The sequence below is a fragment of the Schistocerca piceifrons genome, chromosome 6, assembly GCF_021461385.2.
Source record: "Schistocerca piceifrons isolate TAMUIC-IGC-003096 chromosome 6, iqSchPice1.1, whole genome shotgun sequence".
Classification (NCBI taxonomy): Eukaryota; Metazoa; Arthropoda; class Insecta; order Orthoptera; family Acrididae; genus Schistocerca; species Schistocerca piceifrons.
Window position 1 is genome coordinate 293,554,656 of NC_060143.1, and position 20,775 is coordinate 293,575,430.

At 44.5% G+C, this 20,775-nt stretch overlaps 2 non-coding genes and 1 pseudogene across 2 annotated transcripts; 2 read left to right on the plus strand and 1 right to left on the minus strand.

Annotated features, from left to right (window-relative positions):
* Positions 1 to 19,356: 19,356 nt before the first annotated feature.
* Positions 19,357 to 19,431, minus strand: Trnal-caa. Its single transcript has one exon. It is a non-coding gene; the product is annotated as a tRNA-Leu (tRNA).
* Positions 19,432 to 19,634: 203 nt separating this feature from the next.
* Trnas-cga lies at positions 19,635 to 19,709 on the plus strand. Its single transcript has one exon. It is a non-coding gene; the product is annotated as a tRNA-Ser (tRNA).
* A 66-nt stretch (positions 19,710 to 19,775) lies between these two features.
* Positions 19,776 to 19,893, plus strand: LOC124803668 (annotated as a pseudogene).
* Positions 19,894 to 20,775: the final 882 nt, after the last annotated feature.

The window sequence follows — 20,775 nt, forward strand, 5'->3', positions numbered from 1 at the left end:
GAAGTCGGCGTTCCAAAACATCCCAATTGTGCTCTATAGGATTCAGATCAGATCTTTGTGCAGGCCACTCCACTATAGGGATGTTATTGTCGTGTAACCACTCAGCCACATGCCGTGCATTATGAACAGATGCTCGGTCGTTCTGAAAGATGCAGTCGCCATCCCCTAATTGCTCTTCAACAGTGGGAAACAAGAAGGTGCTTAAAACATCAACGTTGGCCTGTGGTGTGATAGTGCCATGCTAAACTACAAGGGGTGCAAGCCCCCTCCATGAAAAACACGACCACACTATAACACCACCGCCTCCGAATTTTAATGTTGGCACTACACACGCTGACACATGACATTAACCGGGCATTCACCATATCCACACCCTGCCATCGGATCGCCTCATCGTGTACCGTGATTCACCACTCCACAGAACGTTTTTCCATTGCTCAATCGTCCAATGTTGACGGTTCTTACACTAAGCGAGACGGCGTTTGGCATTTACCGACGTAATGTGTGGCTTATGAGCAGCCGCTCTGCCATGAAATCCAAGTTTTCTCATCTCGCGCCTGTCATAGAACTTGCAGTGGATCCTAGTGCAGTTTGGAATTCATGTGTGATGGTCTGGGTAAATGTCTGCCTATTACACATTACGACCCTCTCCAACCATCGGCGGTCTCTGTCAGTCAACAGTCGAGGTCGGCCTGTAAGCTTTTGTGCTGTACGTGTCCCTTCACATTTCCACTTCACTATCACATCGGAAACAGTGGCCCTAGGGATGTATGGGAGTGTGGAAATCTCGCGTACAGTGACATCCAATCGCCTTACCACGTTCGAAGTACGCGAGTTCTACGGAGCGCACCATTCTACTCTCTCACGGTGTCTAATGACTACTGAGATCGCTGATACGGAGTACCTGGCACTAGGTGGCAGCACAATGCACCTAATATGAAAAACGTATTTTTGGCGAGTGTTCGGATACTTTTGATCACATAGTGTATTTGCATGCATATTTTGACAATTCATTTCGCATACAAATCCGGGCTCTGATTCTGATACTCCCGATATAAAGCCATTTATGCTCCACACCTTCGATTCATGCATGAAAAGCTTTTTTGTAACATCATAAGCTAATATTACACTTCAGAAACGTCCAGACAACTATTAGTAGACATTAACATGAGACATGTCCAAACGTCGACTTCATGACGGCTTGGAATCTACTAAGGCACTTTCAGTGAGGTGTCGGGATGTCTATGGAGGAACAGCAGACCCTTCTTCCTCAAAATCTGAAACCAGAGAAGGCAGTGATGGCAGACGCTAGCGTTTGCTGCGATGCCGACATTGTAAATCATCCCAAAGATATTCCATTGCGTTCAGATCAGGATTGGGTGTGGGTGTGGTCAGGCAAGTCCATGAATGTTACTCTCCACAAATCAGTGCTTCACAGGTGCTGCTTTATGACGGGGTGCCTTGTCATACATCGTCTTCGAACGGTTCCTCAAACGTACGCAGTAAGCAAAGCTATAACATGTGTTCACATCCTTCTGCATTACGCGTTCTCTTAGGCGCAATAAAGGGACGACAGCCTAATCACGAAAAGAAACCTGCACACGTCATTTCTGGTACTATACGTTGTGGAAGACGACGTTCCCCAGCCATTCGCTCGACCCAAACCCTTCCATCAGGTTTCCATAGGGTAGAGCGTGATTCACCAGTCCAAATAACTCGTTTCCAGTCATACACTATCCACTGGCATCGTTCTTTATACCATCTGAAGCATCACTTAGCATTGACGACAGAAATGTGTGGTTTACGAGGGCTCGACCATTGTGCCACATTCTCTGTAACTCCCTACGCAGAGTCATTACGCTATCTGGACTACTGGTAGCACTTTGGAGCTTACGAGTGATTTTTTTCCTCTGATTTCATTCGATTTTTAGTAACAACATCCGCAACTCTCGAACGTCCCTATCCAATAGTACAAATGGGAAGCCTGGTCTTGGTTTAGCTACGGTTATCCCTTCTATTTTCCTCTTTAGAATCACAAGATCAACAGTCGACTTGGGCAGCTTTACAAAGGTTGAGATGTCCTTGATAATTTGTTAGTTGACATCCAATGATTAGTCCATGTTCGAAGTCACTGAGCTTCCCAGACCGATCTATTCTTTTGTTCTTACTGACAGCACAACATTATCCGCCTCCCTTCATTTTAATGGGTCGATCTCCCGTGATATCCAGTGGTCAGTTTCACTTTACATAGAGCTCTCCGGATACCTTTGATCAGATAGCATAAACAGACCGACTCACTCGGAAGGTTCCGCATATTTTATCACCGTTTCCTCCGACAACTCGTCTGGATGTAGATACTGGGAAGTTATAATTAAACTTTCCCTATTTAACACATAACACGGAAAATAATTACCGTACTAGTACCAAACTTGGTAGCATTAATGTCAAGGACATGGAGATGAGAAATAATGCAGAATCAATTTAGTTGAAACACTTGTAATGTGCTGCTACGTAACATCATACCATTACATGCCGGTACCACTTCTGCTACAAAAGAGGATCAGTATGGCCCCATCAGTGTCCATAACAGTGAGAAAGTGCAGGATTGCATTCTGCACAGCAGAAAGAAGCATGTCCGTAGGTATGCTGGTTACCTCTCTTGATATGCTGCGCTTCAGATCAGCACATGTGTGAATGTTCTCCAGGTAGACCCTGTCAGGCAGCCTTACAACCAGAAATCACAGGTAATCAGATTAGGTGGTCGTGCCGGCCAAGCATTTGGAAACGATCGGCTGATAATTCGATCGTTTCCAAATGTGTTTCGGAGAACAAGGTGCCCCATCTTGTTTGAAAACGATTGAGTTCATGCGACTCTTCCGTAAAGCGGGTATGATATGCTTGGGAACCATATCGCAGTTACGCTAGCCAGTCACACTGCGCGTCTTTGGTCCTTGAGCGCCACCCTGTTTAAAAAAAAAAAATATGGGTGAATGATGAACGTAGCCGTGACACGTTCACCATACAGAGGAATTTCACGCACAGTGACTGATGTGAAGATCCCTACACTCGATAGTTCTGTGTGTTCACCTCACCTGTCAGAGAAAAATGAGCTTCGTCTGTCCATAGGAGGGTCCAGGGCCAGCCCTCGTTCACTTCAATCCTTGCAAGTGGAGAGCGAAGTCAACACGTCGTTGTGGTGCATCCTGTGGTGTAATCTGCTACACGATATGGATCTTGTACGAATACCATTTGAGAATGGTTCGAAGCATCTTCCGCACAGTCGACCACAGGATGGTCAACTGTCGTGACACAGCACACGCACTGCCTGGCGATAGGGAATTGCGCGCTGCGTTGTCTTCCACAGCAATAGGGATTTTATGAACCACCTGTGGTGCACCCGGTAGTCGGCCTTTTCCCGGAAAGATGCCCAGTTCTCCAGTTGATTCGAAATTTTTCATCACACTCCTCACAGCAGATGGAGAAAGAGGACCCTTCCGTAATCCTTTCAGCTGTTGATATTCTCGAAGAGCAGCTGCAGCATTACTGTTGTTTTGGTAATGTAGTTTCACCAATAATGCCCTGCTCCTTTTCTCCAAGCTCATAAAAATACACCAATAAGTGCACTGCGATTGATCAGGTGTGTGAGACTATGAATCACGATGAATAGTCAAGGCACGTGGTGTCGATAGTTGGAACTGGACGATGGGGCTGTGACGCATGGAAATCATGCATCCCATACCTTGTATATTAATGCTACCAAGTTTGGTACTCTTATGGTAATTAGTTTCCGTGTTATAACATGTTAAATAGGGAATGTTTATTTGTAACTATATGTGAATTAGTAATATAGATGTGTAGCCATGGCGGGTCGCTATTATATTCTAAAACAAATTTAGGTTTTTTTTTCTTTTACATTCAGCAAGAAGAAATTTATAAGCTTCCGAAATCGTTGAAATACAGGCCTTTTGATAATGGCTTCAGAAAGTTGTTTTTTGTGCATCGGATATTTAAGGACTTTTTTTTCATACAGAACAAAGACCGAGATGTTAGAAGAACGTTTATTATGTGTTTACTGCGTAGTGGGTTTGCAAGGTGTGTGTATTACTGCAGCTAGTATGTACCGTGAATGTATATGGGACGATCAAAAAGTTTCCGTTCAAGGTCGTACAATCCAGAATCGGTATGCAAATCTGGCAAAATAGCTTTGAGCACTAAGGCAATCATTCCACCGACGCACCAGGATGAAAAAGTCCGTAATTGGCAGCTGCTCATCCTTGTCCAACAGGAGTAGTCGACCCTCAGGACGTTTTTATGGAACCGAAGGCACGATAATCGCTTGGGGGGAGAGATGTACGGCGAGTTCTCGTGTGTCTCCTACTTAAGTTGGCGTAATTTCTGCGTTAGGGCATTTCCGATATGGGCACGTTCGTTATCATGAAGCAGCTGCACTCTTTGGTGTACCATTCGAGAAGGGTGTCTTCAGACAGACGTGCTGCCCCTTACATCCCACACACATTGCATATTGACCGATAGACGTCTACCGGTGTTATCCTTCGACAGCCAAGAAAAGAATAACAGCACATTGGTTCTGTTTGGAAGCATTTGGTATTAATGTCGCCATAGTTCACGTTTCCGCAATTACTGCACACACGTCAGAAACATGCAGTTGCCACACTTACCTCTTGTCTCCATGTCGGTGCTTATATCCCAGCGACGGAGTCACTTTACACTGCAAATGCGCTTCAGCAAGCCCTCAAAAGGAAACTTTTTGATTGCTCCTTACAGTAAAACTAGCCGACTGCCCTAGTCCTCTTCCTACTGGTGCTGCCAAGGTGTGTAGGGAGTGCATTTCATAGCTTTATTGAAGTCCGCTGTTTTCTTACGTTTGTTTAGAACGCCTTTACTTCACACTGATCACATAAGAATAGTTTCACGTTTTGACTGGAAAATTTAAGTCGGTAGTGTGCTTTCATGTCCACCAATCAAATAAGTTGGTTCCCACCACATGAGAACTATCGGAATTCCATCTAAATTATGAAAACCTGGCCACCTTTGACCGACGTCTGAATGATCGGGCTCGGGATTCCGTGGAGAGTCCATCTTTCATGTAGAAATTTGGTCACCACATGATAAAATCTAAAATTTCCTCTATATGAACCGTAAATCCGTTATTCACCTCACAGTTTACAGGTACAGGTCCCGGCTAAAACATCGTTCTGTACCGGATAAGGAGCGACAGAGAAATCAACATAAATACAAGGTAATTTTGTAAGTCCATGAAATATTTCAAAATATCGGTAAAGACAAATGGCCAAGAACAACCTAAAGAATGATTTAGAATGTGAAAAAAAACTGTCAAACGTGTTTTAGAAAGCTTATAAATGACCTTTGTGTCCACCTTTCGACAAATGACAGACATCTAACCGGTAGTCCAATTCTGAGCATATCCCCGACCCAGCATGTCAGCCTAGAGCATAAGAAGAGCTGCTGCGATGCGGTGTCGCAAGTTTTCGAGGTCCTATGGTAGAGGTGGAATATAACCAAACGCTATCCTTAATGTAACAACACAAGAAAAAATCGCATGATGTCAAATACGTCGACCTTGGTGGCCACTCGAGTAGACCAGGGAAGCGGCCTCAACACGGTCCCTATGCAGCGACGCAGCAACGTCTCGTTCAGATAAACTCGTACGCAATCATGAAAGTGTAGAGGGACAGGAACTTATTGAAAGATGATATCCCTGCTGTCACTTTTAATTATGGTATGAGTCACAACACATCTCGGACGCTGCTGCTATGCATTTATCTGGTTCCTTGTATGAGGTATCCCCCCACTACTAACGATCATTTTATATATACCTGATGCATGCATCGTATTTTACCGTGACAGGATGTGAACAGTGGACGTTATACATCTCTGGAAAGTTATATTGTGCATTTATCACGCATAGCCAGTGTTTTAAGGAAGTAGATTTCTCGTTTTACCGATAGATATCTTAGTTTATAGTAGAGAAACCTGGAAGAAGGATGTATGTCATGCACTTGGAATATATTTCTTACATTGGAATATTAATAGCGCTACATTCCATACGACTGATAAGTCGGAAGCGCAGGCGATCTAACATTATAGCCCGTTTTAAGTGCAGAACGTTGTAGCCTTAGGAGTGTGTGTGTGTGTGTGTGTGTGTGTGTGTGTGTGTGTGTGTGTGTGTGTGTGTGTGTGTTCTCTCTTACCAATACCTTCCAGGTGAAGATCCTAGACTCTAGAACAATACTTTAGAGTTGATAGATTTTTTGATTTACGTGAAAATACGTCGAACTCCATCCGTCTGGAGCTCCATCGCGCATAAAAATCATTCGTTTCTTGTTCTTCTTAACCGTCTGCTTTTACATCATTACACTTTGAAATCTGTTACTATATATCGATAAGGAGTTCTAAGCTCCTCGACATGGGCGCATCTCGAGAAATCGTGTGCACTTGGATGGGCTAGGACTCGGTATGCTCCATTGATTCGTGAGACATGGGATGTAGCAGCCTATGTCTGGTCGGACGCAGATAAAATCGGTAGTGGTGCTGCAGGGTGGGCTGGTCAATGACAGTGTGAGAGGGTCTTTCACCACCTAATTTCACCCTAAGACAGCGAGAATGCTCTGTGACTCTCATCAGCATAAATTATGCACTATGCCTGGGGCGTCAGAAATATGTGGAGTGCTGTCTGGTATACTTTGCTTATTTTTGTGTTTGAGAATTAGCACTGAATGGACGTACTGCACAGTCATTTATCCACGTTCGCAATGATACAAAGTGGAGAAGGGGCGGTTTAGCTATGATACTGAAATTGGAGAAACATGCTGTCACATCATTGGCCGGTGTTGAAGTTACTGTAAAATTGCATCTAATTGAAAGATGAAATCCCTGGTATCAATTTTGATTATGGTATGAGCCACAACATATGGAGATAGTTCTCTCAGCGAAGGAGGACCCACAGACCGTCTTGTTGGTCATGGCAATGAACACGTTAACTTTCTCGGAATCCCGGGTTCGTTCTACAGTTGACTGAACAATCTCTGTTCCCCATTAGTGATTTTCGTTTAGGTTCACCTTTACCGACAGATATAGAGTGGATTTGTCACTGATGATTTATTTCCTTGCAAAATCGTCATATTCAAGATGGTTCTACATATCAATGTAGAACTGCAGACGGCGCAATTTGTCGTCATTGGTTACGGCTTGCAGAAACTGCAATTGGCATCCTCCGCTAACACCACATGTCGAAGGCATCATTGCGGCTCTTATCACTACCTTTCACGGTCCAGGTCTCGCACGCGTATAAGGATATAGGAAACACCAATGCTTCTACCAAGCACACCTTCGTTGTCTTGGATATTGCCCGGTTCTGCCATATCTTAGTGAGTTTGACCATTGCGGCTCGGCCAAGAATGATTCGTCGTCTTATCTCTTTCCTGTGCAATTGATCAGAGCGCCTAACCATACTTGATCAGAGAGCCTAGATATAAGTGATCACTCACTATCTCCAGATTCCTTAAGCATCCTGTAAGTTGGTTTTTATCGATTCCTTGGCGATTTATAACCATTAGTTTGGTTTTTCTCATGTTTATCTCTATGCCAAGGTTTGGAATAATATCTTTCATTCTTGAGAACGGATTACCAAGTTCTTCTTAACTTCCCGCTATGAGTGTAGTATCATCTGCGAAGCGCAAATTATTGATTTTCCTGTCACCAACTGAAATTACACCGTCTCGGCCATCCAACGCTTGCCTCATTACACACTCTGCATAGATACTGTAGGGTTGAGGTGACAGTAAGCAACCTTGTCTAACGCCATTTGTCACATCGAAAAACTCCGAGTACTCACCATCTACTTTTATGGTTGCTGTATGGCAATGCAAAGACCTTGCAATAAGGATACCAGGTGTTTTGGAACCCCAGACTCGTTGAGCACATGCCGCAACTTGTCCCACATGACACAATCAAAGGCGTTTTTATAATCTAGGATGCAGATGTAGGAAGGGACACAGAACTAATAACATTTTTAAACTATCTTCCTTAAGTTGAAAATTGCTTCTCGAATACCTTTACCTGACACGAAACCCACTTGTTCTGCGGAAATCTGAGACTGCAGAAAATTTTTTAAGCGTTGACTAATTATATGCAGGAGGACTTTAGTAGAATGTGATATTAATGCTATGGTCCTATAGTTGGAGCAATCCCTAACTGATCCTTTTTTGTGCAGAGGAATTAGGACAGATATAGTCCAGTCTTTAGGACATTCACCTGTTTCCCACACCTTATTACACACTATATGTAGGGCATGCATGCCTTCCTCTCCCATTGCAGTCATAATTTCTCTGGAAATACCATCTATAACTGGGGATTTGTTGTTTTTCAGATGCTTGATGGCATTTTCGATTTCACTGTACAGAATATTCCATAAAAATGTTCTTCGATGTTGTTTCCCTTGCAATACAGTGTTTCACAGTGCTGTTTCCACCTAGCTATTGCTAATTGCTTGTCACTAATAACAGTGCCATCTATATCTTCTACCATCCATATGCACGGTTTGAACTCTCGGGTGACGCTATTTATTATCTTGAATAGGTCATGCGTTTGATTTAGTTTTTGATGTTGTTCTATCTCGTCGCAAATAGTGGTGAATGTGTCTTGTCAATTCGGCAGTTGCGCTGTATGCTTCTTTATCTAGAGCGGTTTGTATGCCACTTTGCTTCAGTGTACTCCGTTCTTCGATGAGTAGTAGAGTATTGTTCAAAATCCAGGAAGTCTTCGCTTGAGGGGTCTTAGTAACCTGTTCAGGGAGAGATGGAACCACAACCAACACAAAAATTTATAAAATACTATTTTAAGGGGCAGTTGTGCATGACAATTTTATAATACTCGTAAATGTAAGTTATTAAAGTTTCTCAAACATTTTTACAGCTGTATGCAATATCGACGATAGCGTAGTAGAATTCCTAATAAGTATATTGTAGCTCTCCATAAGCCATCTGCTGACAGGAGTTTAGCGTCCCATCGATATCGAGCCCGTGAGATGGTTCAAATGGCCCTATGGGCACTATGGGACTTAACATCTGAGGTCATCAGTCCCCTAGACTTAGAACTACTTAAACCTAACTAGCCTAAGGACATCACACACATCCATGCCCAAGGCAGGATTCGAACCTGCGACCTAGCAGCAGCGCGGTTTCGGACTTAAGCGCCTAGAACCGCTCGGTGACAGCGGCCGGCCGAGCCCGTTAGAGACGGAGCTCGAGTTCGGAATGTTTCGAGGATGGGCAAAGAATTTAAAGGTGCTGTCTTGGCATTCACCTGAAACGATGTAGGGAAATCACGGAAATCCTACGTGGCCGGTAGCAGATTTGAACCTTCGTCCTCCCGAATGTTAGTCCAGTGTGCTAACAGCTGCGCCATCTCTCTCGGTACCTACTCATACGAGCACTAAAGAATGAAACATGTTAAATAACACAGCCCCTGTATTCAATGTGTGTAATAGAATACTGTAAGCGTAAAAAAAGAAGATGAAACCAGAATTGAAATCAAATATCTCGAACTCACCATCCTGATTTCGTGGACTCATTAAATCACGCTAGTCTAGTGCTGATTTCGTCCTGATTCTGTGCAAATGAGTTGTTTCCCTCATCTAATCAAGCGCTAAACATTAACACGAAAAATTAACTGCCCTTTCTTTTTCGACGGAATATGGCTAGTCAGAGCTAAAAAACACTCCAGACAGCTCTGTCTAGAAAGTTATCTGTAAAGAATATCTTATAGAAAGAGGGATTTCAGCATGAAATACGGCATTTATTGTGGTAGGCCATTGCTCACTGTAACACACAAAGCTGCACGACTTCAATGCGCCTAACAAGACAGCAGCTGGGCAGTTGTTGACTGGAGGCGAGCAGTGTGCGCCGACTAGTCGTGACTGTGCCTCTTTTAAACTGATCCTAGGCGTCTGGTGCACCAATGGCCAAATGAAACGTTTAACCAGCAGTGTGTGGATGATGTAGTGCAGTCTGGAGATGACTCTGTGATTTTCGTACTGTGTGCGGCTGACAGATACGGCTCCCTACCTGAGTTTAGGATAGACGAGTGGAGGTGTTGTGGTAGAATCCTTCGGAGCACCGAGGCGCTAATGACAAGTCATTCAATTAACAGACATGTGTTAGTTTTACAGCCGCTCTGTTTTCTTCCCAGTGCTGCCTAACAGCGGCCGTGCTGAGCCCACGCTCCACGAAGGAAAATAGTGCAGCACGCCATCGCTTGGCAACAAATCTGCAGGCTCAGGCTCTGGCATTGTCTGCAGTCAGTGCCGCAGCCATTTTGCAGGAATGTCCTGCGCCTGATCCGTCGTTACAGTCCGGTGTGGCAGTAGATGTTTGTCGGAGCACCAGCGCTCTTGTCGAGTGAAGCTGTGCTTAGACTCGACCCCAGAAATCTGCATGCCCCTGTTGTCAGATGTCGAGATGGCGTGTAGGCGTAAGACCCAACAGCTTCACGAACGACAGCCGGAAGTCACTAAGGCAGGACTTAAAACTGCCCAGGAGTGGCGGCATAGGCTTCTGCTCCAAAGCTGAACAGCTCGCAGTCGGGGAGATCGGTTCTTCATTCATGGAAGACGAGCCTAGCCCTCTTCTTCAATCGGTCACTGTTGTGGCCGCAGGAGTGGAGCACGTAGAGCTGTAGTTCCCTCCACGGCCAGACGGCTGCGGATCTGTAGGAGTGGAATCCAAGTTTTCATCGGTGATTGCTGTATGCACCAGGGCATCCTGCTACTATCGGAGCTGATCTTCCATCGGTGTCAGTGATGTCTCTAGAGCGACCTAACTCTGAGTGTGAGTGGAAAGAAGGAGCGTTCCCTTATGCAAAGTTTGCTGCCTGAAAGACATTCTTGTGTTATTCCTAGGTAGCTTTAGTACACGTAGATCCATTACAGAAGATTCTTGTGCCTGTTCTGCACCGCTGGCTAAGTGCTGAATCAGGTGTTCCTGCGTTCTCCCTCCCCGTCCCCTCGCCCTCGCCCTCGCCCTCGCCCTTTCTCTCTCTCTCTCTCTCTCTCTCTCTCTGCCCCCCCCCCTCTCTCTCTCTCTCTCTCTCTCTCTCTCTCTCTCTCTGCCCCCCCGCTCTCTCTCTCTCTCTCTCTCTCTCTCTCTCTCTCTCTCTCTCTCTCTCTCACACACACTCACACTCACACGCACACACACACACACACACACAAAATGAGGCAATAAGTTTCGTTTTTGTTTGTACTTCAGTTCTTACGAGTGTTGACATTGGTTAGACCACTACCATGTGCTGTGCCAGTGGACGCGGTCCATTTACGGTCGCCCCTTCCGATTCCAGCAAAATTTTATTCTTCACTTAATTATTACTCTGCTGTGCCACAGCACCATACATTGCGGCCACTCAGTCAGGGTACCGCCTGTGTGGACCCCGATGGTTATTTCAACATTCTCAGTTGCCAACTGTTGGCGTTTCTTCTAAACTCTCATGATTACGCGTCCAAAACACTCGTCTTCCACGACATCTGGCCCGCTACATCACCCATTATTAGCCTCACACAAAATGTTTGGGACTATATGGAACAATGGATGAAAAGCAGAAGGCCATATCCCCTCAATTTGGTAGCGTTGTGAGATCTAATTATCAGCCAGTGTCTTCTAATCGATACGCGGTACCTGAAGAAACACATAAGATGGCAAGAACTATGCCCCTTACATGAAGTCATTAAAAATCACCAAACTCACGTTGAGCGAACAGTAGGGCTGAACAAAATGACTGACAAGGCACAATGCATCTTGTAGAGGGTATAGTATGGACGTAGTGGAATAATTAATGTTGGGTGATGGTTTTAAAGTAATTCACACGACATGAAAACTTTGTGGAGACGAGTCGATTTACTGGACGCTAGTTTACCCCAGGGAGGTATTTAGAATTGACTGTGGCCGGATGGGGAACGGCGAAGGGAAGCGACAATAGGCAGCTTAGGGCGGCTCAAGCTCTGAGAAAGCGGTAACACGGCGCGGCCTCCAGCCGCCTTAAGATGAGTGACAGCATGGGTGGCTGACCCCAACCCCATGCTGATGTACTGGGAAACAGACGGAGAACTTGTACGCCTGTTGATAAATGTCCGTTGTCCCGTTTTCTGTGAAACATGAGAGAAAGCCGCGCACAGCTACGGTGGAACGGTCAACAGAGGTCAAAATATGCGTGTTCGTGACTATAGCAACTTCACGGGCCACAGAGCCTGAAGTAAATCAGGTGAAGAGCGACAGCATGAAATACGCCGGCCTCCGATGGGAACGTACTCTCCTAGGAGTAAGAATTCCTGAAAACTTGGTGTTTGTGCAGACGCTAACCTTAATGGGTGGCCTGGGAGGAGCTATATAGCAGAAGTTGAGAAGAAAGGAAATTTTGTGGGAATTTGTTCACTTCCCAGAGCAGGCATTGGTTGGCGCTGGGAAGCGACGCATAATTAACGCGACTTGCGCTGCAATTGGCGTAAGTGATTTTGTTGGAGGGGAAACCAAGGCGAAGAGCGGACTGTGAGAAGTCTCCGTAGAGGTCTTCCATTCCCAGCTTGCCTAGAGTGCGGACGTGGCGTTCTTAGCTTGCCTGAGAAAGAGTGAGCATCTCTGCAGTTTAGGACTTAGCAAAGGGAACGATTGAGCTTTGAGATAGGAAGTTTTGGTTCAGCTATGTACTGAGCAAGATAGCTAGGAGTGAATAGACGTGCGCAGCCTTGCAGCGCCACGAGGTCGGCCGACGTCCACACAACGACGCCGCTCCGCCACGCTGTATTCGGTGATATTGCGCCCGCTCCGGCAACTCATTAATTTGTTGGATCACGTCGGCAAAGTTTCCACGAGGGCTTCATGGGCCGTGTATTGTAGAATTCTTCTCGCACTTCGCATTACGCCTGGGTCAGTCGATAGGAATTATTGATTTATCGCGCTTTACTCCACGCAAACGCAATTTATTGCCACTGCCTGTTAGGAAAGTCATGTAATGTGATGATTGAAAGTTGTGAGTTAAAATAAATCTGTGCTAATCGACTGCATTTGTTTTCAATCAATTAGTTGAAATCCCAAGTCACTTTCTTAATTAATTTTATGTTCAACATTTGCATCTAGTGTTCAATAGCTGAATATAACATAAATGTGCACCAGTTTTTAATTAAAAGGGATCAATTCTGAATCAATTAATGTCAACACTGCCACCGCAGTTCAATCAGGAGTCACAGGGCATATTACTTTTTTTGCGTTATCCGACATTGCGGCAGTTTTGCACTCCCTGTTGATCTGTTAGTCAATTACGTCAGGTGAACACACACCAAAACCAGATGAGAGACGGGTGCGGTGTGACGACATGAACTCTTGCTCGCCAATTTGAGACCATTATCAACACTACACGTGATGTTACAGCGTTACTAGCGTGGTGTTTAGTGGGGATGACTAATTGTTTGCCTTTCGAGCTTAGTTTCTGCAGTGGATTCTGTCGTTGACAGCATAAGAAACACGTCTCTTTCCTAACCACTCCTAATTCTTCAGTATGTTGGGATTTGTGCCATAAAGGACACGCGTATTCATTGTTAGAATATCACAAAGTTAACAGACTGTTTATTGGAAAGTACTGACCTTCATTTGAGTAGAGCACTAGTGCTAAAGCCGCACCCACTCTAGTAACAAGTTCTGGAGTTAGTATTCGGAAACAAGCGATTCGTCGTCTGCTGCTAGATGGCACAGTGGTTGGCACACTCGACTCGCAATCGGGAGGATGTCGGTTCAAACCTGCGTCCGGCCACCCGATGTAGGTATTCCGTGATTTCCCTAAATTGCTCCAGGTAATTGCCGGAATGGTTCCTTTGAAACCGCAAGGCCGACTACCTCCCGCATCAATGAGACATTCCGAACCTGTGCTCCGTCTCTAATAACCTCGATGTCGACTGAAAGTCAAATCGTAATCCTCCTCTTTTCCTCCCTCCATCATCTGCTCTTATCGGTGTGTTCAGTTTCCACTCTCGAAACGCCAGAGCTCTATCGCTACTATTCACTGGATGTGTATTGAACTCAAATGCTTCAATTGCCAATTAGTTTGTAATTTTGTTCGTAGAACTTGTTTCGACTCAATTACCAGTCATAGCTCGGTAATTGAGTCAAATGCGGTCGTGCGGACTACAACATAATAGCTAACTAGAGCGTTTGATTGCAATAAACATTTATTATTTCTCTTAGCGTTATTCACCCATCAATCTTCGCCAACTGTGTCGACGAGATTAAATTTTCTCTCATTACAGTGTGAAAAACCTGAGATGTGGTACACCTATGTATTTAACGTCACTGAAAATGCTTTATATAAAGAGGCAGTCAAATTAAAACGAAATAGATGAAAAAAAGAAAGTAAACTGTTTATTACATAAAAAGTAATCGCCAGACCTGCTAATACATTTATCCCACTGTAAGACAAGATGGATAATGCCTTCATGGAAAAATGTTTGCGGTTGCCTACGGAACCACGATGGTACCCATCCGAAGCAAATAAACGTCCACGAATGTGTTTTTTCAAGGCTCTAAAAATATGGAAATCACGTGGGGAGAGAGCGGAACGGTACGGACCATGTATGAATGGTGCTGGCGGGCCCACATATTGCCAAAGTTTTCCAACTGCGCTCAGAAGTTTTAGTGGAAACCCCTGTACAAGAAAACATGCTTGTAAATTACCTTACTAAAGCTAATGACATATATTAAGGTGCGATGGAAAAGTTCATGTTCGAAGACCGTACAGTCCAGAATCGGTAAGTAGGTGAGCACTAAGACAATCCCTTGGTTGGAGATAGCCGTTTAGTAAACACCCTGTCCTGTTGCGTGAAGAAGTCCATAACTGCCTGCTCCACATCCTCGTCCGACAGGAATCTACGAACCTTCAACGTCTTTTTTAAGCGACCGAAGGTGTGACAGTCGCATGGGGAGAGATCAGTGCTACAGGGCAGGTGCTCCAGTGTCTCCCACTTGAGTGAGCTTAACTTCTGCGTTACGACATTAGTGACGTGCGGTATCATGAGGCAGCAGCACGCTGCGATGCAGTATCCACAGTCGTTTTTGGTAGACAAGCTGCCCCCTATGCATTTTTCATTCTCCGTGGGATGTCTAAAGATGTTTTGGATGCTTTTGGTAATAACGCTACCATAGCTCACGTTTTCTCATATACCGTGCGCACGTCAGAAAAAAACGAATGCCACATAAATCCCTTGACTACTTGTCGGTGCTTATACACCAGCTTCGGAATCGTGCTACGTGACATATACGCTGCATCAACACCCTTAAACGAAAACTTTTTGATCGGCTCTTAGACTTTGACCTTCACCAAAGACGTTAGGCGTTTGCCTACATATATGCATGTACCGGTCAACATAAAATAGCCAAATCTCGGATCGAATTTGGAAAGGGGGAACCTGATTCGTTCAGAATCTTTGAATCGACACTCGCCCTCTCCATTACCACTCCTCGGGCACGTTGTACTAACTTCAACAAGCACAATACAGCTTTGTTTTTAATGTCACCCCGAACAATGTCTTGACAAGGTTGAAGCTGACCACTTGTGTGGGTACAACAGGACTCAACGGCGCCCATCCCCGGGACAAGGTGAGCTCTCCCCCATGGTGCACGTGAAAAGGAAAAAATATTATGGACGCAGGAGTCGTTCTTTCAAGAAAATGATGTGAAAGTCGGCATTACTCAGGTTTTTAACTGGTTCGGAACTGGAAATTATTATAGTTAGATACAACTCGCGTTTGCGCAAAAAAATATTAGAAATTCTCCATACCCCTAGGTGCAGCCTTCCTCCTATCCACCCCTTCCCCTTATAGCCATCGTATGGGCGCCCTTGACTGGAATCGCTCCAGTCCAAAGGCCCGACAGAATAGTCGTTTGAAGAGGACTACGTCAAATAAGACACCTAACATGTTCTACAATAGGATCACTTACCACTATGGCTTTAACTTTCAGTACAGTTGGGAATAGCGCGAATTTGATCAGAGACGGTCATGTTGCGAGCAACGGCAGTGCCCATCCCTCAGGATTGATGACAGAAACTGGCTTCTTGAAGAACATGTAACATGTTGTATCACATATTCGATGTTTCAAAGACCATCCTTACTCTGCACGAATGACAAGCATACTTCCAGTTTATCCATTGAAGTCTCAGATTTTTGCAAGGAAAATGATGTCACACTTGTATTTATTCCAACCCATTGTGGCCTTAAACTATAGCCCTTAAACAGAAGTGTTTACGACCCCTTTATGAAGTTTTTGACCACCTTATGTGATTCATGGGTGACATGAAACAAACGACCAAAGACGATGTACGGTCTCCTGCCACTGAGAAAACTGCAGTACCTATCTTAATTAGGCCCAGAAATGTATTGGCCGGATTCAAAGTGACACACGTCTCTCCCTTAAAAGGGGACATTTTCACTGTTAGTGTCTTTCTGCTTTTGTACATAACAGATAACTTGATCTTAATGCTGTTAGTTGAGGTTTAATTGCTGAAGGTGGCCATTCAAGTGCTTAGGACACAATGGTTTTCAAATTCTGTCAATTACAACGCCTATTACGTCAAAAGTCACATCACTTGAGCGTAGTGCTTCCGAACCCCTGATGAAGTCAGGCCATTTGAGAAATCGCCGGCCGTTGTGGCCGAGCGGTTCTAGGCGCTTCAGTCCGGAACCGCACTGCTGCTACGGTCGCAGGTTCGAATCCTGCCTCGGGCATGGATGTGTGTGATGTCCTTAGGTTAGTTAGGTTTAAGTAGTTCTAAGTCTAGGGGACTGATGAACTCAGATGTTAAGTCCCATAGTATTCAGAGCCATTTGAAGCATTTTGAGAAATCGCAACCAAGAAAAAAAGATAGCAACAGACGGAAAAGAACCTCAACAGTATTGATAGATAATCCAATGAAATACCCATTACAACGCGAACAAGAAGTGTTCACAGACGGAAAACACGGCAATGAGAAAACCGAAATAAAGCAACAAAAGGTAGTGCACATTCCTCAGGAAGTTCTTCAAGATAAGGATTACAATGAGAAAGCCCAGCGTCTAGCTATCTTACACCATTTTTTTGGCAGAAATTTATGTGATGAGTGAGTTCAATGCCTAATTATAAGCGATGGGCACATCTGTCATGTGATGTGAAAAGACTTTTGTATTAATGTTCGAACTGTGAAGATCCGATCGAGCATTCAGAAGAAGACTGATAAAAATTTTGGTCTTTTTCTGTAAAACTTTAACAATGACAATACAATTCATGATTGCATTCTTTGTCATAAAACAGTAGGATTTTGTCTTCAAATAAACTGTGATTATTAAAGTCTAGATATTTTCAGTTAAATAGTCAATGTCGTAACTAAGTTAAACGATAAAACCATTTGGGCCAAATTGCTCCAACTGTAGAACGAACTTGCCTGGGTGGAATTACTGTACTAAATATTTTTAATATGTAGACAAGTAGTGAAAAACACTCTGTATTTAGTTGTAAAGGCAGTCAAACAATGCACCAATATTTCCAAATAAAAAGATTTGTGGAAACATTTAAAATAGAAGCTGGAAAAGTCAAGAAAAATAGTGGGTCAACTTGCCCTGTCTCCCCTACACAGCCGTGACCTGGAAAGATACCCGATGGCTCCCCACACTGTGACACCAGGAATGTCACTACTGTGCCTCTACAAAACACTGCAAGAATGGTATCTCTTCCCATGTCGCCGCCATACACGCCCACGATGCATATCCAGGGCAGCGATTCGTCGCTGAGCACAGCGCGATGCCACTCACCAAATGTCCACGCTTCCTGGCAGCGGAAGTTTGTGTTGTAGTTTTAATGGCAGTCTAGGCGTGGGACGGTAATACCCTACTCCGGATGGTGTTAAGCTCCACGAACAGTGAAGGATGACAAAGAATGTTCCAGGAAGTCCGTTACTTGTTTTCGAATGACTTGACGGGAATCGTCCTTTGTGGTGGTCTGACGTGGTCCATCGGAACCTTGATTCTAGTATGCATTCCTACATTGGAACTCTGTGAGACCCAAATGCACCACAAATCTGGATACTGCACGATTCGACCAGTCGGCCAAATGGAGACCCAAAGGCCCCTCTCAAAGTGTTAGGTGCCGAGAACGCTTTCTCAGACGATTACACAGTGATCGCTCATCATCTGATGCTGTTACACGCCCCTCATATAACTTATCAGGCCTGGTAACAACACTAAATATGAACAAGACTAATGAACTCCAGTGGCCGTTCTACCTGTCACAAAAATGGCTCTGAGCACTATGGGACTCAACATCTATGATCATCAGTCCCCTAGAACTTAGAACTACTTAAACCTAACTAACCTAAGGACATCACACAACACCCAGTCATCACGACTACCTGTCACAGACAACTGCAACTCTACTCATTTAAATACCCGCCGATGGTATGTACGAGCGCGAAGTTACACCGACCCATAATCATGTCACAGGGGTGCTTCACCTGTTTTGTCAGGCGGTTTATAGACAAGGACCATTTATAGAGGGCAATTCCAGCTGTAATTCTCAATAAACATTACACTTATGTTGTTTATGGGCCCCCCAACATGGGACGATACACGTCATTTCCTACAGGCAAGTGTGTCTGTATCGGACATTATGACTATTAGCAAGCTCTTTTCTCGTACATTAGTGACAGAGACTTATGTGATAAACACAGACTTATTTATTTGCGTATTTCCTAATGTATTTTGCAGAAATTATTTTTACGATCTCTCACTGTTGTTACTTATCCTACATTCCTTACATTCCAGGCACGTTAAATCAACCTTACGTATAAGATTAAACTGAGATTAATTTCTTTCAAAACAATGAAATTTTGCGAACGTTTGCTCTTTTGGCAACGGCTGCATCCTTGTTATATATTTACCGGTGCTGCGATACAATTTTTTTTTTTTTTTATGTTGCGTCTTACAGTGTTCGTCAATAAGCCAGTTGGCTACGATCAATCAGGAAAGACTAGATGGATTTTCATTGGCGAAGCATTCAGATTACGCGAAACCTTTCAGTTTGACAGACGCGTGTCGCATGGCACTAGCTACGTATTAGAATTTGTAATGCTATACAATTCCACAGTTATAGTGGGACCTCCCTTACTTCTTCGGTGGATGTTAGTAATTGTTTCTGCCTTAGTGAGGGTAGAAATCAATAGATTTTGGAACAGCAACATTTTATAGAATGAGATTTTCACTCTGCAGCGGAGTGTGCGCTGATATGAAACTTCCTGGCAGATTAAAACTGTGTGCCCGACCGAGACTCGAACTCGGGACCTTTGCCTTTTGCGGGCAAGTGCTCTACCAACTGAGCTACCGAAGCACGACTCACGTCCGGTACTCACAGCTTTAATTCTGCCAGTACCTCGTCTCCTACCTTCCAAACACGGCTAAGCCATGTCTCCGCTATATCCTTTCTTTCAGGAGTGCTAGTTCTGCAAGTTTCGCAGGAGAGCTTCTGTAAAGTTTGGAAGGTAGGGGACGAGGTACTGGCAGAAGTAAAGCTGTGAGTACCGGGCGTGAGTCGTGCTTCGGTAGCTCAGTTGGTAGAGCACTTGCCCGCGAAAGGCAAAGGTCCCGAGTTCGAGTCTCGGTCGGGCATACAGTTTTAATCTGCCAGGAAGTTTCAGCAACATTTTATGTTTGTAGTTACCTTAACACTAGGTGCGGCAACGGCCTTGCCGCAGTGGATACACCGATTCCCGTGAGATCACCGAAGTTAAGCGCTGTCGGGCGTGGCCGGCACTTGGATGGGTGACCATCCGGGCCGACATGTGCTGTTGCCATTTTTCGGGGTGCACTCAGCCTCGTGATGCCAATTGAGGAGCTACTCGACCGAATAGTAGCGGCTCCGGTCAAAGAAAACCATCGTAACGACCGGGAAGTCGCTGACCCCCGCGCCCCTCCTATCCGCATCCTCAGTGAGGATGACACGGCGGTCGGATGGTCCCGATGAGCCATTGCGGCCTGATGACGGAGTGCTTTAACGCTAGGTGCACGAGGACCTATAAACATTTCTTTAGAAACTTATCACATTCCTTCACTTTTGAGAAGTTTTTGGATCAAATTCTGATTAATTTTGAAAGATCAATTATTTTATCATAAAATTGCTTACATGAACACGGTAATTTCTGGTATCAGTAATACTGTGAAGGCTCGTGTCTCGTTACAAACTTTAATAAACCTCAGAATTATCTTCAGTACACCACATGAAGCACGTCTAATGTCGTATCTGCGTTCTGTTACGAAGGGAGTACCATTCATAATCCGAACTATCAATTTGTCTCTTGCTTTGATTTTCTCTTCGTAGACTCCAACATTCAACCATTTCCACAAGCAAAAATCTAAAGGGCTAAGGTACTGGACTTAAGTGCCCAAGAAACGTAATCATTTTTGCCGAGTCATCTTCCGAAGAGCGTTAGGTTTAGATGTAGCCACAGCTGACTACTACAATGTGTCGGGGTCATGTTGTATTGGAAGAAGATACCTATCTGTAGCCATACGAATATCTTCCCATAATGCTGGAAGCTTGTTTTTAAGAAATCCTAAGTAAGAGGGCTCTTTAAGACACCACAAGCCCAACCAACTAAGTCTCACATTAAACCAGAGAAGCCTTCTACAAAATATCTCTCCACCAAGGCATGTGTAGTCCGTAGGACAACCGATGA